Here is a 5,000-nt window from a genome sequence, read left to right as displayed (position 1 = left end):
GGCCTGGCTGGAGGTCCGGGAGCTGGGCCCGGTGCTGGAGCTCCGTTCCCGGGGTGCGGGAGCCCCCTGTCCCGCAAGCCAGCCGAGGGTCTGGGCGCTGGGACCGGGTGTCCACCGGGGCCCGGGGAGGCTCTCCCCGGCCTGGCTGGGGGTCCGGAAGCTGGGCCCGGTGCTGGAGCTCCATCCTGGGGTACGGGAGCCCCCTGTCCCGCAAGCCAGCCGAGGGTCCGGGCGCTGGGGACGGGTGTGCACCGGGGCCCGGGGAGGCTCTCCCCGGCCTGGCTGGGGGTCCGGAAGCTGGTCCCGGGCCCGGTGCTGGAGCTCCGTTCCCGGGGTGCGGGAGCCCCCTGTCCCGCAAGCCAGCCGAGGGTCCGGGCGCTGGGGACAGGGTGTCCACCAGGGCCCGGGGAGGCTCTCCCTGGCCTGGCTGGGGTTCGGAAGCTGGGCCCGGGTCCGGGGCTTGTGCTCCGTCCCAGTGTCCCAGGGAGCGGGAGCCCCCCGTCCTGCAAGCCAGCCGAGGGTCCATGCGCTGGGGAAGGGTGTCCACCGGGGCCCAGGGAGTTTCTCCCCGGCCTGGCTAGGGTTCTGAAGCTGGGACCGGGCCCGGGGCTCTTGCACCGTCCGGCGGGCCCCGGGGTGCGTGAGCCACCCCCGTCCTGCAAGACAGCCGAGGGTCTAGGTGCTGGAGACAGGGGTCCACCGGGGCCCAGGGAGGCTCTCTCCGGCCTGGCTGCTATCAGAAGCAGGGACCGGGCCGGTGTGCAGGAGTGGCTGGCTTTATCTGCTACGCTGACGGAGCGTAGTTTTCTGCCCACCCCTATACAACCGTGTGGTTTGTGAGAACCCGTCCTGCGGCCTGGTAAGGGTCCGGGTGCCCGTGACGTGGTCCATTGGGCGAAGGGAGTCTCCCCAGACCTGGCTGGGATCAGAAGCAGGGACCGGGCCAGGTGGGTGGGTGGCTGGCTAAGTCCTTTCCACTGCGTAGTAGGAGTTTGCTTAGGGCTGGGCGGACTTTGCGTAGCAGAATTTTAAAAAAATTTGTGGAAAACGAGAGCACATCCTGAGTAGGGCTGGGCGGACTTTGCCTAGCGCAACTACGCACTATTCTGAAGAAAATTGTGGAAAACGAGCGCACAACCTCATGGACTGTGTGCCCGGGACGGGTCCCTCGTGCTTGGGCAGGCTCCCCGACCTCCCCAGCCTGGCTGTGTTGAGAAGCAGGGACCGGCCCCGGGCCTCCTGATTTTTGGTCAGGGCCTGGGATCCCACGTCCTGCGGCCTGCCAAGTGTCCATCTGCCCGGGACAAGGGACCCTGGTGCAGAGCCCCGGAGCCCTGCAAGGGCAGTCGGGAGCCCTACCGCTATGGCTCGGTGTGGGCAGCTGGGAGTCCTTCCGGTCCCGGCCATCTGGTCGCACCTTTCCCTCGGCCATCTGGTCGCGCGCAATGCTTTCCAATGGGGCGACCAGATGGCCGGGCCGGCCTGGAAGTCCCGATGAGGGTCCATTCGCCTCGCGGATCCCAGCCAGGGCTCCAGGAGGCCGGGCGCGTCCGCGCCTAGGGTCCCCTCCGTCACTCGGAGCGCGAGGGTTACAAGAAAGGTGGGTAGCCTTCCTCCGGATTAGTAGGGGCAGGGTATGCCGGGACACCCCTCCTGGGGATTGCGGTTCTCAGGCGGGGACCAGATGGGCCAAGCCCGGACGACACTTCCCCGGGGCGTCGGGTGCTTCCTCCTCCAGCCCGCGGCGAGGCAAAGTGCCCAGGACGGGCTCCATGGGTCTCCCGGGCGTCCCCCGAGGCCTGCAGCCCCAAAGCCCTGCAGACCCTGGAGCCCTTCAGCACGGAGCCCTGGAGCCCTGCAGGCCCGGAACCCTAGCAGGCCCAAGGCCCTGCAGCCCCGGAGCCCTGCAGGCCCGGAGCCCTGCAGCCCCGGAGCCCTGCAGGCCCAGAGCCCTGCAGCCCCGGAGCCCTGCAGCCCCGGAGCCCTGCAGCCCCGGAGCCCTGCAGCCCCAGAGCCCTGCAGCCCCGGAGCCCTGCAGCCCCGGAGCCCTGCAGGCCCAGAGCCCTGCAGGCCCAGAGCCCTGCAGCCCCGGAGCCCTGCAGCCCCGGAGCCCTGCAGCCCCGGAGCCCTGCAGGCCCAGAGCCCTGCAGCCACGGAGCCCTGCGTGGGCAGGCGGGAACCCTACCGCTATGGCTCGGGCAGACGGGAGCCCTTTCAGTTGCCGGCCACCTGGTCGCGCCTTTCCCCTCGGCCATCTGGTCGCGCGCAATGCTTTCCAATGGGGCGACCAGATGGCCGGGCCGGCCTGGAAGTCCCGATGAGGGTCCATTCGCCTCCCGGATCCCAGCCAGGGCTCCGGGAGGCCGGGCGCGTCCGCGCCTAGGGTCCCCTCCGTCACTTGCAGCGTGCGGGTTACAAGAAAGGGGGGTATCCTTCCTCCGGATTATTAGGGGCAGGGTATGCCGGAACACCCATGCTGGGGCTGTGCGGTTCATTGCCGGGGACCAGATGGGCGACGCCCGGGCAACATCCTCCAAGGCCTCCGGGGGCTTCCCTCCTCCGGGCCGCGGCATGGCAAAGTGCCCAGGGACGGGCTCCACGGGTCCCGGGCAGTCCTCCCCCGGGCGCCCAGGCCCCGAGAGCTCCGGTGGACCTCCCCGTGCCCGAGGCCAACCCGGGAAGCAGAGTCCCCCCCCGAGCCCTTGGTGTGAGGGTGGGCAGGCGGGAGCCCTACCGCTATGGCTCGGGCAGACGGGAGCCCTTTCAGTTGCCGGCCATCCGGTCGCTCCTTTCCCCTCGGCCATCTGGTCGCGCGCAATGCTTTCCAATGGGGCGACCAGATGGCCGGGCCGGCCTGGAAGTCCCGATGAGGGTCCATTCGCCTCCCGGATCCCAGCCAGGGCTCCAGGAGGCCGGGCGCGTCCGCGCCTAGGGTCCCCTCCGTCACTCGCAGCGCGCGGGTTACAAGAAAGGAGGGTATCCTTCCTCCGGATTAGTAGGGGCAGGGTATGCCGAAACACCCATGCTGGGGTTGTGCGGTTCATTGCCGGGGACCAGATGGGCTACGCCCGGGCAACATCCTCCCAGGTCCCCGGGGCTTCCCTCCTCCGGGCCGCGGCATGGCAAAGTGCCCAGGGACGGGCTCCACGGGTCCCGGGCAGTCCTCCCCCGGGTACGCCCAGGCCCCGAGAGCTCCGGTGGTCCTCCCCGTGCCTGAGGCCCAGCCGGGAAGCAGAGTCCCCACCCCGAGCCCCTGGTGGGTGGGCAGGCGGGAGTCCTTTCAGTTGCCGGCCACCTGGTGGCTCCTTTCCCCTCGGCCATCTGGTCGCGCGCAATGCTTTCCAATGGGGCGACCAGATGGCAGGGCCAGGCCTGGAAGTCCCGATGAGGGTCCATTTGCCTCTCAGATCCCAGCCGGGGCTCCAGGAGGCCGGGTGCGTTCGCCCCTAGGGTCCCCTCCGTCACTCGGAGCGTGCGGGTTTCAAGAACGGGGGGTAGCCTTCCTCCGGATTACTAGGGACAGGGTACTCTGGGACCCCTCTCGGTCCTCAGCCGGCAACTGGGTCCTGCCGTGTGGCAGGGTGGCCGGAGGGCCTTCCCCTGCGCGCCCGGGAGCCCCGGATGGGTCCAGGGGCCCGGCCGGGCCCCGGGTCGGGGTCTCCGGCCCCGGGTGCCGTCCCCCGGCCTGCGGCACCGCCAAAGGCCCGGGACGGGGTTCCGTTGTGGCCGGGGTGCCTCCCGTGGCTGGATTGGGTTCAGGAGCTCCGGCCGGGCCCCGGGGAGGGCGGCCTCCCCGCCCCGGTCTCCGTCCCGGGTCCTGCCGCGTGGCAGGGTGCCCGGGGAAGGGTCCGGAGGGCCCGGGGAGGCTTCCCCTGCACCTGCGGTCCTCGGAGCCCCGGCTGGGTCCAGGGGCCCGGCCGGGCCCCGGGTCGGGGTCTCCGGCCCCGGGCGCCGTCCCCCGGCCTGCGGCACTGCCAAAGGCCCGGGACGGGGTTCCGTTGCGGCCGGGGTGCCTCCCGTGGCTGCATTGGGTTCAGGAGCTCCGGCCGGGCCCCTGGGGGCCCCGGGGAGGGCAGGCTCCCCACCCCGGTCTCCGTCCCGGGTCCTGCCGCGTGGCAGGGTGCCCGGGGAGGGGTCCGGAGGGCCCCGGGAGGCTTCCCCTGCGCCTGCGGTCCCCGGAGCCCCGGCTGGTTCCAGGGGCCCGGCCGGGCCCCGGGTTGAGGCCTTTGGCCCCGGGCCCAGTCCCCCGGCCTGCGGCACTGCCAAAGGCCCGGGACGGGGTTCCGTTGGGGCCGGGGAGCCTCCCCTCGCTCGTCTGGGTCCCGGAGCTCCGGCCGGGCCCCTGGGGGCCCCGGGGAGGGCGGCCTCCCCACCCCGGGCTCCGTCCCGGGTCCTGCCGCGTGGCAGGGTGCCCGGGGAGGGGTCCAGAGGGCCCGGGGAGGCTTCCCCTGCGCCTGCGGTCCCCGGAGCCCCGGCTGGGTCCAGGGGCCCGGCCGGGCCCCGGGTCGGGGTCTCCGGCCCCGGGCCCCGTCCCCCAGCCTGCGGCACTGCCAAAGGCCCGGGACGGGGTTCCGTTGTGGCCGGGGAGCCTCCCCTCGCTCGTCTGGGTTCCGGAGCCCCGGCCGGGCCCCTGGGGGCCCCGGGGAGGGCGGCCTCCCCGCCCCGGGCTCCGTCCTGGGTCCTTCCGCGTGGCAGGGTGCCCGGGGCGCGGTCCGGAGGGCCCGGGGAGGCTTCCCCATCGCCTGCGGTCCCGGGAGCCCCGGCTGGTTCCAGGGGCCCGGCCGGGCCCCGGGTCGGGGTCTCCGTCCCCGGGCCCTGTCCCCCGGCCTGCGGCACTGCCAAAGGCCCGGGACGGGGTTCCGTCGTGGCCGGGGAGCCTCCCCTCGCTCGCCTGGGTTCAGGTGCTCCGGCCGGGCCCCTGGGGGCCCCGGGGAGGGCGGCCTCCCCGTCCTGGGTCCTTCCGCGTGGCAGGGTGCCCGGGGCGCGGTCCGGAGGGCCCG

The sequence above is a fragment of the Triturus cristatus genome, chromosome 5_1 (assembly GCF_964204655.1).
Source record: "Triturus cristatus chromosome 5_1, aTriCri1.1, whole genome shotgun sequence".
Lineage (NCBI taxonomy): Eukaryota > Metazoa > Chordata > Amphibia > Caudata > Salamandridae > Triturus > Triturus cristatus.
The sequence above is the reverse complement of the archived record's forward strand: the minus strand, read 5'-3'. Positions refer to the sequence as shown.